Source organism: Sus scrofa, chromosome 16 (assembly GCF_000003025.6).
Source record: "Sus scrofa isolate TJ Tabasco breed Duroc chromosome 16, Sscrofa11.1, whole genome shotgun sequence".
Lineage (NCBI taxonomy): Eukaryota > Metazoa > Chordata > Mammalia > Artiodactyla > Suidae > Sus > Sus scrofa.
Window position 1 is genome coordinate 52,705,142 of NC_010458.4, and position 13,123 is coordinate 52,718,264.

A 13,123-nucleotide genomic window follows, 5' to 3' on the forward strand; every position below is an offset into this window, starting at 1 on the left:
TGGCTCTCCCCAGAGCTGAGTCAGAAGGTCCAGGTCAAGTCTCCTCTGGCCACTCAGCAGAATGACCTTGGCCCTTCGGAGCCTCACCTTCCCATCTGGTTAGTGGAGCGGATGGAAAGGTCCCCGGAGACTCCGGCGTGGAGGTGGTTGGAGAGCCCGGCTGAGTGAAGCCAAGGGCTGCAGATTCAGGACTTCAGGCTGCCCTCATCTTTGTTTGCTTTATTGAGTAAAAGAAAATACTTTGAACATTTTATGGGGACTTGGGGAGGGGGGAGGGGTCAGAGGGAGGCTTCATCCAAGAGAAACAGCCTCCAAGGAGAATCCTGCCAAGAAAACCCCAGGGCAGGGGCCAGGCGGGTTCTCCTCGAGCGTGGCCACGGATGGAGCCTAAGGGCACACAGGAGTCTGGACAGACGATGGGGGGCTGTGCTTGGGGAAAAGGACCCCTCGGCCCTCCGGGTCCTCTCTGGATGATGGGCAGCGCAGCCCCTTTCCCCGGCCATCCATCGAGGCCGCCTTCCTGCTGCTGCTGCTGCCGCCGCCTCTGTCCCCCAGGGTCGCCCCGGAACCCCGAGCTCCCCACTCACTCCTGCTGGGGCAAGATCCTTCACCATCTCGTGGTCTCACTGACTCAGCCCCTCCGTGGCAGGGGAAGCCCCTTTTCCATTCCTTTGTTCACTCATTTGTTCATTTCTTCTCACTGGTTCATTCACTGAGGCGCTCGCTCCAAGGGGAAGTCACAGACTCCGCCCTTAAGGTCCTGGGGTTAGGACAGGACCTGCTCCACGCAGCCCTGGAGGGAGAGCCCACCTGAGCCTGGAGGAGGCCAGTGGGTCAACGGCGAGGGCCTCGCAGACAAGGCGAGGATCTGGAAAGGTGAGAGAAGGGCATCAGGTGGTGAAGGGGGCAGAGAGGGCAGGCCGGGACAATGGCAGAGGATGGTGGTGGGCAAAGCATCATGTCCCAGAAGGGGCAGAGGAGACCAGGAAAGGGGCTGAGCTCATCCCCCACAGAGCAGGCCATCACTGGCCCCAGAAGGCACTTTGCATGGATTGCAGGGGGTAGGGGGCTCATCACTGAGGGGGCCAGGATCCCGTGAAATGCCTCAGCATGGCAGGGGGGCCTTCTCTCTCCAGCTGAGTCCAGGCTTCCTTGGGGACCGAAGTCAGCCTCCAGCTGGGGCCCCTCCCCTGCAGCCTGGGGAAACCCTGGCGTGCCCCTCTCCTCCCACCCCTCAGGAAACCCCAGCGCTTCCTGCCGTCTGGGTTTCACAGAGCTCAAAACCCTCCTCTGGGCTCCCATCCTCAGAGGCCGTGAGTCTTGAAATTCAAGCTCAGAGACTGCCAAAGCAGCTCGAAAACTGCTGAGTATTTTTCTGAAGGAGGAGGAGGAGGAGATAGAAGTTGACAGGGGAAGAAAAAGGGCCTGGAAAATGGAAGTCGCTGGCCGCAGGTTGCCATGGTTCTTGCATGCACTGATGCCTACCTCCTGCAACAAGAGGTGCCCCCAGGGTGCAACCTGTCTCCTCCAGGCTGGGGTGCCTGGTTGCAGGCCAGGTCTCCACCCTGAGGGGTCTTTCACCCAACGGCATGATTCTCCCTGCGGAAGTCACTCAGACCCTTTGCCTCAGCTTAGCACCTGAGGTGTTAAAAAAAAAAAAAAAAACAGGTCACCACCACTCCTCCTGGGGATACTGGCTATCACCCAGAACTCCAGGGGAAAAGCCCAAAATGACAGTAAGCTCTCTACGTACTCCTCAAAGCATAGCAGAAAGAGGAAGCTCTGAATGCAAGGGCTCTTTCTGCCCCTTACTAAATGATCCTGGGTCAGCCAAGCCACCTCTCTGAATTTCCGAGTCATTGTGGATGATAATAGCTACGATAATAATAAGAGTTATGCTTATGGAGTGCTTACAACTTGCCAGGCTCTGGCCAAACACATGACCTCATTTAATCCTCAAGACAATTCTATGAAGTGGGTATACCTATTATTGACACTCTACAGACTAGGGAACTAAACTCAGAGGGGAAGTAACTTTCCCACAGTGGTCCAAGCAACAAGAGGGAGAGAAAGGATTCCACTCCAGCCACTGCAACCCTAGATTCTGCAGACTAGACTATTACGCAGTATCTCACCATGCTTTCATGTATTCATTGAACAAACAAACATGGAACATCTTCTTATACTGGGATGGAGAGGTAAATCTTGTAGCTCCTCTCAAGGAGCTTCCAGCCCACTGAGTGAGGCAGATAAGCACCCAATTATAATGTAGCATGACTGTTACAATAGATAAATTACAAGATGCTGGGTGTATTAGTCAGGCCATTCAATGTCAGCTGCTTTAACAAATAACCCCAGCATCTTAGAGGCTTAAGAAGACAGTGTGTAATGTATTGGCAGGGGCTTCTACTTCTGTAGTCATTAGGAGAGCCAGGCCTCCTTGGAGTCTCCTACTGGATATCAGCCAACGAGCAAGCAAGAGGCATCACAGAGGACTGCCTGGAACATTTTATGGCCTGGCCCAGAAGTCATGCACCTCACTTGCCCAGGTTCCATTGGCTAGAACCAATCACACCGGTTCCTTTAACTGCACAGGAGGCTGGGCATTGAGGAGCCAGGATGGATGTGTATCTAGCAGGTCTCCGGCACATGGGGGAGGCCAAGGCGAACATCATGCTACTTGGTTGAGCAGAGAAGTTTCCCAGAGGAAGTGAGGATCCAGCTGGGACCAGCAGTGAAGTGGGCAGTGGGAGGGCATTCCCGGCAGAGAGAACTGCTTATGAGAAGAACTATGTAAGATCATCTCTCCAAAAACGCTTTGCAATGGATTCTATAAATCTCAGTTATTATGATTGAGTAATTTCCTACGAAATAGAGGGAAGGAAAGTATCTGAGGTCAGGTTGCCCAGAGCAGACTCTGTGCTGAGTATTTGAGAGCGAATGATTTATTAAGGAATTGCTTTCAGGCAGCAAGGAGGGGGAGGACAACTGGGAAAGGAAGGAAGCCAAGCAAGGGCGCAAGCTAGGGCAAAGGCATAGCCTCAGCTCCATCCCGCAGGGAGCCTCTGGGCTGGGCATTACCCCTCAGAGTTTGCACAGATTCTGAACATGGGCACGGGGGCTTTTGCGCTCCGGTATCAGCCTGTCCCTGGCCAAGGTGCAGCGTGGAAGGAGAACGTCAGTTCTCGGGCACTACCCTCTCTAGACATCTGTGTGAAGCATCACAGTCCTGGGCAACCCGGCAAAGAGAAGGCAGGCATAGGCTGATAGACAGAGGGAACACAGAAGCCAGAAAGGAGGGAAGGAGCTGGGCAGAGCAACAGCAGCGTGACGGTCGGGGTGGCAGTCTTGGCTGAAGAGACAGAGTGGCATGCCAGGGGTGGCGCTGGGTCTGGCAAATCCCATTAAGTACCAAAGATCAGACCCTTAGGGGCCTCTCTAGCTGGAAGAATTGGGGAAAGAGCTATGGACACAGAACCTGAGCTCTAATCCTGACTCTGCCACTGGGTGAGTGTGTGGGTGAAGACCCTCAGAGGTCAGCACCCTCTTTGGTAAGAGAAAAATGAGGACATACCAAAAAAAAAAAAAAAAAGAAAAAAAAAAAGGCGGAAGACCTAAACAGACATCTTCCCTGTAGAAGACACACAGATGGCCAATAGGCACATGAGAAGATGCTCCGTATTGCTAATTACAGGAGAAATGGAAATTAAAACCACAGTGAAGAACCACCTCGCGCTGGTCAGAATGGCCATCATTAAAAAGTCTACAAATAAGGAGTTCTTTTGTGGTGCAACAGATTAAGGATCCGGCCCTGTCACCACAGGGGCCTTTGGTCGCTGCTGTGATGCGAGTTCGACTTCTGGCCCAGGAAATTCCACCTGCTGCAGGCACAGACAAAAAAAAAATGTCTACAAATAATAAATGCTGGAGAGGGTGTGGAGAAAAGGGAACCTTCCTGCACTGTTGGTAGAAATGTAAGTTGGTGCAGCCACTATGGGAAATGGCAGGGAGGGTCCATAAAAAAAAAACTAAAAATAGCGTTACTGTATGAGCCTCTACTCACACACCTGGGCACATATCTGGAAAAGATGAAAACTCTCATTCAAAAAGATACATGCACTCCAATGTTCATAGCAGCACTATTTATAACAGCTGACATATGGAAACAGCCCCAAGTGCCCTTCGACAGATGACTGGCTTAAGAAAATGTAGATACATCCAATGGAATATTACTCAATCATAAAAAAGAATGAAATAGCGCCATTTGCAGCAACATAGATGAACCTAATGAATACCCTACTTTGTGAAGTTAGTCAAACAGAGAAAACAACTATTATGTGATACCACTTCTACATGGAATCTTTTTAAGAAATGATGCAAATGAACTTATTTACAAAACAGAAATAGACTCACAAACATAGAAAATAAACTCAAGGTGTTACCAAAAGGGAAAGGGAAAGGGGAGGGATAACTTAGGAGTATGGGATTAATGAATACAAACTGTTATAATAAAATAGATAAGCAACAAAGATTTACTGTATAGCACAGGGAACTGTATTCAGTGTCTCGTGATAACCTATCCTGGAAAGTAATCTGAACAAAAATAACTGAATCACTTTGCTGTATACCTGAAACTGACACAATATTGTAAATCAAATAGACTTCAGTTTGAAACAAAATGAGAACACTGGAGTTCCCGTTGTGGCTCAGCAGTTATGAACCCGGCTAGTATTCACAAGGATTGTGGGTTAGATCCCTGGCCCGACTCAGTGGGTTGCTGTGAGCTGCTTCGTCTCCCACGTGGCTGTGGTGTGGGTCACCGCTGCAGCTCTGATTCGACCCCTAGCCTGGGAACTGCCGTATGCTGTGGGTGTGGCCCTAAAAAGCAAAAAAAAAAAAAAAAAAAAAAAAGAGAGAGAGAGAGAATATTAACTTGGAGGGTTGTGCTAAAGATTAGAGGTGGGGCCAGGCATGCGTATATGTACTCAATAAATGGTGACCATCTTGATTGATTTGCTCCTGGACTCCACACGCCTGAGGCTTGGGGGTTCTCTAGCACTGTCCCTGCACAGATCACAAGGAGGAAAGTATTTAGTCTGAGGTCCCAGCTCATGACCTGATTCCCACCCACGTCCCAGTCCCGAAGGCCCCAAGAGGAGAGGGAAAAAGAGAGGGTAAATTTCATCTGGAGCCTAAAAGCCTGCCCTACAGAAGTGTCTTCCTACCTTAAAGATCTTCCATTCCCGCACAGTCAGAATCAGAAAGTACCTGACAGGTCATTTGGGCTACTATTGAGCAGACTAGGAAACTGAGGCCCAGAGAAAGGAAGGGACTTTTCCCATTGTCCCACGGTCCCCAAAACAGGACTGGCAAATAGGTGTTACCGCATGTGCCAACTCTGGTCAATTAGTTGTAGCTGGAATAAGATTTCTGGGGCTTTATCTGGGCTCAAGGGGAAAGAATGCTAGGCTCGATTAATCATGCCTGCCTTGGTTGAGGGAGCGCAGAGGAGGTATTTATGTTACTGCAGAAGAAAATGAAAAAAATGCACTGGCTCTTCTCACCAACCTCTGCTTTCTCAGGAGAAGGCTTAGCAACATTCTTATTCATAGAATATGGTTCCAAAATAAGTCAAAAGGACTTTATGGGGGAAAAAACCTAATGTCCCAAATTGGGAAACCACTTACTAAAAGCCAGAGTGTAGCAATTCTAACTCTTGACCATACCCAGGCAAGACAGCCTTGGAATCCAGTAAATGTCCTGAATTATAGTGGACACTTGTTGTTCCTATTTCCCCTTCCTAAGAGTGTCTCAATTTCCTCTTGCAGAATAGCCTGTTCCCCAATCACACAGTCTATTGCATCTGTTCTAACCTGCACTCCCCACCCCCTGCCCCACCTAAGCCTGGAATTGGAACCTTACTCAGTGAGATGAAGAGACTGGAAAGGGTGGAATTCTGTCCCCTCCAGTGGTGGCTTGCTGACCAGCTATTCAGGCTCAGAATGAAGAGGCACCCCCATCATGGGTCGCTGCCAAGGTCTGTGTCTCCAATAAGTTCCTTAAGGACAGGGACTCTGCCTTGTTCACTGGTGTATTTCCAAAGCCTAGCAAGCTCTCTGACCTCGCTGGCATTTGGTCATTTTTGTTGTTCTTGCATGCACTCATGCACTTACGAATGTAAGAAACTGTATAAGATCTCAATCAGAGGACAGGATTTAAAAGTTAGCCCTGCTTCTCACTAACAACGTGAGAAGTAAAGCAGCCTGTTACTTCTCTGAACCTTGGTTCTCTCATCTATAAAGTAGGTACAGTTACACATGCCTCCCACACATGTTGGCAGTTTTAAATGAGATAGTGGATGTGAGAGCACTTCATAAATGGTAAGAGATGTGTAGAGGGTAATTACACCAAGGAAGGGACGAGGTTGGTAATAGGCCTGGATGATACAGATAAAAAGTCTACCCTAGCAGATCATATGGTCAGGATGAAGCAGGCATTGTCCTTGTCCAAAAACAGTTCGTAATTCAAAGTCTGTGTTAAGTTGAAAGTCACAGGACATTTAATTCTAACATTAAGAGAATCTGTTGACTAAAATAACTGGGTAATGTTTAGAACTGGCTTCAGGTAAGGTTCCATCCAGTAGTTTAAACAATGTCATCTAGAACCTAGTTTCTAAGCACCAAAGACTCAGTGGCTAAACACTGATTGGTGGCCCAGTTACTGAGCACAAGGTAAGAAAGCAGGGTATTTTTATCTTTTTTTTTAAAAAATTGCCTTAATATAACATACAGATCAAATAAAACCTTGGGTGATTCGGGAGTCAGGGTCTCTGACGGCACACAATAGAAACTAACTTAGGCAACAGAAACTTACTGGAAGAACAGTAGGGAGGCTGGAGAATAATGCTTAAAAATGGACGCGAATCAATGACTGGCAGGGCCCAGCCAGGAAGGGCCTTGACAGCCGTCATAAGAATCCGCAGGTCAATGGGAAGGACCTGTTTCCACTGGAGGAACAGCAACAGGAGAGGTTTTCACATTGTGGAAAACTCCCTCTGGCTGCAGCCTGCAGGAAAGATGGAAGGGAGAAACCGAGAAAAGGAGGCCGGGGAGGAGGCTGTTGCCATGGTCCAGGTGAGAGGTGATGGAGACCCAGATGGGGTAGCATGATAGCAGCCTTGAGGTCCAAGACCCTGAGAAATGGTAATGAAGAGGAATGAGTAGGATGTAGAGGGAGACTGGATGTGGCAAAAGAGTCAACAATTACCTGCAAGTCCTGAGCCTGGCAGCTGGCACTCACTCCAAGGGGGAATGAGGAGAGAGCATGGCTTCACCCCCGCCACGCCTTGAGTGGGGGTGCATGGCCGGCGCCATTTGTTCTGCAGAAGGCCCAGCCCAGGCAGCCTGCCCAGGCAGCCTGCCCAGGGACCTGGCCAGAGAGGGCTAGCGGAGGGTGCCCAATATGGTATCGGACGTCAGGGTAATTCCAAACTCTTTTTGGGTTCAGAGATGGGCCTCCAGAGCCAAATTCTGGGATGCTCTCTGCCTCTGGCTTCCCGCCACGGGCATCATCTGCAGAGAATATTCAGAGATGTAAACATGATGATTTCATCAAGGTCCGCGTGTCAGGGGACACATGTGCAGGCGATGGCAGCCCATCAAACCGTGGAAATTCTGACCCAGGAGGTTCAGACACAACAATGTGGAGGCTTCCCTCCCCCGCATCCCCTCTGGCCTGTGCCCAGTTCTCAAACGTGGTTAATTAATGTAATGAATTATGACAAACGTGTATGGCGCCTCTGATTTGCTGACAGCTGATACAAACAGAGGCCGTGGCCAAGAATCCCGATGCGTACATTACACACACACACACACACACACACACACACACACCCCACAACTCCACCAAAAATAGCTTACAACTGGGTTTGTAATTCAGTGACTTTTCCATCTGTACTGGAACATGGCAAGAAGTGACTGCTCCTGCTAAGGGTAAAAGGAAGAGTTGGAAATATGTCGCTCCCTATTTTTTTACATTATTATTATTATATAGCCCTTTTTTCCCAACCTCTGTCTTTCCCTAGGACATACATTCACTGGTTACCTTTAGCCAACCCTGCATTCCATGAGGAAAGGGACCCACATTCTCTGAGGACCTACTGTGTACCAAGGGCTTTCTATACTAAGCCCTGAACTCTCGGTTGCAAGCAACAGGACACTGATTGAATTGGCTTGGGGCAAAACAAAAGGCAGTGGGAAGTGGAAAGGACTTTGAAATATCTTAGACGAGATATCAAACAAAAAGCGAATATTCAAACCATAATAAGAGCAGGGAAGTAGCTAGAGGCAGTGACTCAAATCCCAGCAGAGCTGAGAAACTGATCTCTCATCCTCCCTCCCTTCCCCCCACCTCCCCACCTCATCAATCTACCTATCTTACAGTCAATTCTCATATTTCATGGATTCTGTATTTGGGAATTTGTCTGCCTGCTAAAATTTATTGGCAACCCCTAGATCATTTTCACAGTTATTTGTGGACATGCACAGAGTGGTGAAAAATTTGAGTCATCTGCCACACACATTCCCAGCAAAAGTTAAGCAAGCAGAGGTGACTCTATGCTTTCTGGTCTCAGCTCCTGTATTGTGCAAAAGGTGTCCTTTGTACATCTATTTAATGGCACTCTTTTTTTTCTTCTCATTTGAGTGCTTTTGTGTGGGTGATTTCACTGTTGAGAAATACTCTCTAGTGGTCCTAAGTGCAAGAAGGCTGCCATGAGCCTTAGAGAGAAAACATGTGTGTTAGATAAGATTCGTTCAGGCTTGAGTTTATAGTGCCACTGGCTGTGAGTTTAGTGAATCAACTGTGATGTTAAATAAGGTGTCTTTAAACAGAAACACAAGCAAAACAAGCCTATGCATTGATCAGTTGATGAAAATGTTGTGACCAGGGCCTCATAGGAACCTAACCCCATATTTCCCCTAGGAGCAACGGCTGGATAGTCACTAATTCAGTTTGTGGTCACTTTGTAGAACATAACTACCAGGAATAATGAGAACCTACTCTATCTCCTATTTGTCCTTCTCTTTGCCTGCCTCCTCTCTCCAGCCCAGGGTCCTTGGCAGGGCAAGGAACAGGCCAACAGCTCCCAAGTCTCATGTCTCATAGCTTCTGTCACATGAGAGAGGCTTTTCATGGTCTGACAAATCCTGAGTGAAAATTCTGGACCAACTGAATACGGTAAGAGCATGGATGATCATATATGTGCATGACATCTCCCAGTAATGGGACATAAAATGCACACAACAGTAGTTCCTAAGGGACCGGAAGTCTATTCTCAAATGATTAGGAAAAAACCTGAGCATACACACATGCATGTACAAGCTATTTAATTCTCATTGCACAAGTTTTACCATATTACCAGGTAATTTTCCTTAAATGAACTCTTTTTTTCCTTTGCTTAAATACATTTAAAAAGAAAGTGTGTATTTCTGCCATGAATAGAAAGCGATCATTAAAATAAATTCATAGCTGTTCAAATTAAAAAAACAAAAACAAATATTAGCCCATGAATCATCTAAAACCCCACTCTTCTGAAAATGATCACATGTTTAGAAACATAGGTTTTACGTTTTTGTCGCAGTCCCTGGACTAGGCACTCTGTCCAGAGGGGACAGCCTAGCATAAGCCTGGGCCAAGAATGAATACTCAATAACGTTTTATGTCTAGGCTGAGATTGCTGCTAACTGCATCTCCCTCCCATTTACCTTTGGAGAGGAGGCTGCCTGAAGAAGAGGAACCTCTCAGGAGGAATGGAGGAACAGAGGGAGGCAGAGACAGAGGGGAAATGGGATGCTGACTAACCTGGCGGAGCCTTATCTGACCTCTCAGAACTAAGCCTTCCGTGCACTTATGATGCACGTTTCCTATTTTCTCAGCACCATTATCTCAGCACCATTATCTGGGCTGTATCCTCTTCCTGAAATGCCCTATTCCTTCTCATGACTCATTCTTCAAATTCTACCTCCTCTTCCTTGTTAGTTGGGAAGTTTCCGGCAGCACATAACAGAAAATCCAGCTGAAAGAGAACATTTTGTTATCTCTGAACATGAGACTTCTCAAGGCAGGAAAGCCCCAGATTGCTTTGTTCAGCAGCTGAACAATGGCATCGTGGACCCAGGATCCTTCCATCTCTTCGCTCTGCTACCCTCAATATAACAACAGGTTCTCCTCATGGTTGCAAGAAGGCTATGACAGCTCCAGCCATCACATCCTCACCAAAGTCCAGACTCAGAAAAGGAATCATGATTTCCTTGTGTCTGTTTTTAAGGGTTAAGAAACTTCCATAGAAACATGTCCCCTCTCCCACTACTTCAGATGCCCCCCTCCCCGCCATAGCTCATTGGCCAGAATAGAGTCAGGTGGCCCTGTCTTAAGCCGGTCACTGGCAGGGGGAATGCAATTAGCATGATGGGCTTTGATGAATCAAGACTCAGCTCCTAAGCATGAGATTGGCACAAGACTTCTCTGAAGTATAAGACCCCATAAGGGGAGCAGGGAACCCGAACCAAATCTGTGTTCCGTAGTGACAAGTGTGCCACCTTCTTTTGAATAACTACCCTCGGGCCACTTGGACAAAATCCCTCTTTGGCCCATGGAAACCTCATGTCTAATGGTTCAAATGTCTACAGTATTGTCTCCCTTCTAGACTCTTCTGCACAAAGACCCCTCCACACCATCTATCTTCTTTGTCTAGACTTGTTGAATTACTTTGCACTTATCACATCACAGCATAATTTATAATTTATCTGTTTATGTGTCTGTCTTTGTCACGAGGCTGTGAGATCCTTCGGGGGTGAGCCAGAATTGTCCTGGGATCTAAGGGCCTGGCCTGCCTACAGCCTAAGCCTAATGGAGGGGAGGTGCCCCGTGAATGCTAGTGACTTTGAATTTACTGAAATGAATTGTGAGGGCAAAGGGGAGGGGTGGGAGGAGGGAGAGGAGAAAGGAAGAGGAGAGGAGAGGACAAAGCGGTCAGTGAAATCCAGGCTTTGGTCGCACACAAAACATAGGATGCCTGGAAGAGCCAATTCACTAACTGGGATGGAGGCTCTATTGTGGGAAATAATCATTTGTTAGCTTAAATAAACCCTTTTGCCTCAATTACATGTCATAGAATGCAAAGGTATTGACTCAGCCCGGGGATGATGGCAGAGGTTCAAACCCGCCACCACTTCACTTGCAGGCACTAATTGCCCCGAGGCTGAGGTCAAAGGTTACGGCAGGATTAAAACTGACAGTGAAAACAAAAGCAAGGCCTTGACTCCTGAATTAGCTAATTTGCCCCTCTCTTCTGCCGGCTTACCCTGGCTTCTAATAGATGTGCTCTCTTGGCTGGCAGGTCCCACTGCCCAACAAAGCCACTGCTTGCCACCGTCTCTGGCTAACGTGAATCTTCATCACGCTCAGGACCTGCCCCAGACCATCTGGGGGTACAGGAAGCAAGTGTCCAAATGCCGTGGGGGTTGAAGGAAAGCAGCTCGGAGGGGCTGGTTTCTGTTCTCACGATAGTCACAGCATTAAATGAGCACTCGGGACGCCCCGGGCACTGTGCTAAGAGCTTTAAAATGCACAAGATAGGGAATTCCTGTTGTGGCTCAGTGGGTTAAGAATCTGACGAGTATCCATGAAGATGCAGGTAAAATCCCTGGCCTCGCCCAGTGGGTTAGGATCCGGTGTTGCTGTGCACGGCTGTGTAGGTCACAGACGCTGCTGAGATCCTGTGTTCCTGTGGCTGTGACATAGGCCAGTGGCTCCAGCTCCAATTTGACCCCTGGCTTGGAAACCTCCATATGCTGAGGGTGCCACCCTAAAAAGCCAAAAAAAGAAAAAAAGGACAAGATGAACCAGAGCTACCTCATCACCCCTGGAAGCAAAGAAGCTACCAGAACACTAGGACAGGGACAAAAGAACACAAGACCCTCATGTCAAATGGTTGAAATGTCTCCAGTCTTGTCTCCCTGGAGTCGTCACCGGTCAAAGATGGAAGAACTTGAACTTCGCAAAGACTAATCACTGTCATGGATTGAAAGACATAAAATTTCTTAAAATTCCGCTGGTGATACTTTAAAAAAAAAAAAAAAAGACTTTGGTTATCTTTGGAGGATGCTAGTTAATTAATTATTCTGAAAATTGGTGAATAAATAATCAGGCCCAGGAGTTCCCGTTGTGGCTCAATGGAAACAATCCCATTAGTATCCATGAGGATGCAGGTTCGATCCCTGGCTTCGCTCAGTGGGTTGGGGATCCGACGTTGCCGAGAGCCCTGGTGTAGATCGCAGACACGGCTTAGATCCCATGTTGCCGTGGCTGTGGCGTAGGCCGACCTCTACAGCTCTGATTCGACCCCTAGCCTGGGAACTTCCATGTGCCACGGGTACAGCCGTAAAAAGAGAAGAAAAAAAAAAAAGAATCAGGCCCTTGTTTTTCCTGCAGTAATTGTCTCTAGGGAGAAAAGTTCCTGTGTACAGAAGAATCCCAGTCGATCGATGCAGAAGACATGATAGAATTAGAAAATCACCATTTTGCCCAAACTTTCCTGAAAGAATGGATCTGGGCCAAAGTTTTCCAGCCTCAGCACAGTGGACATTTTGGACCAGGTAATTCTTTGTTGTAGAGCCTGCTCTGGGCATGGGAGGGTGTTTAGCACGCTACCCACTAGATGCCAGTAGCAAGCCCCCTACTGTGACAAGTCAAAGTGTCCCCCCACACAGCCCAGTGTCCGGAGGTCACCCTAGTTGGGAACCACTGATGCAGACCGTGATCCTCAGTGGCTGCGAAAACCATGAGGTGAGAGCTGATGGGGACTAGAAACACATGGGACTCTAAAGCAGCCCCCAGAGGTGCTTGAGGAAGGTGTGGTATCACCACCATCGTTAATGTCCATTGGCCCGGGTTCCCAGGCTCCCCAACAAAACAGAGACCCAGGGCGAGTCCTCCAGTAACACCCCCTCCTCCATCTTTGCCAGCCAAGTGGCCACTCCTATGTTGAAATCATAAACCCTCCCCTGGCCCCCTTGCTGTGTTTTCCCAGAAGCCCTGCTCTCTCAGCCAGGTCTTTGCACAT

The 13,123-nt window shown here is 48.1% G+C and overlaps 1 long non-coding RNA gene across 1 annotated transcript; it reads right to left on the reverse strand.

Moving 5' to 3' along the window:
- LOC106508168 lies at positions 266–7,566 on the reverse strand. Its single transcript, XR_001304778.2, has 3 exons — positions 7,267–7,566; positions 1,486–1,638; positions 266–868 (listed from the first exon to the last, which is right to left on the reverse strand). It is a non-coding gene; the product is annotated as an uncharacterized LOC106508168 (long non-coding RNA).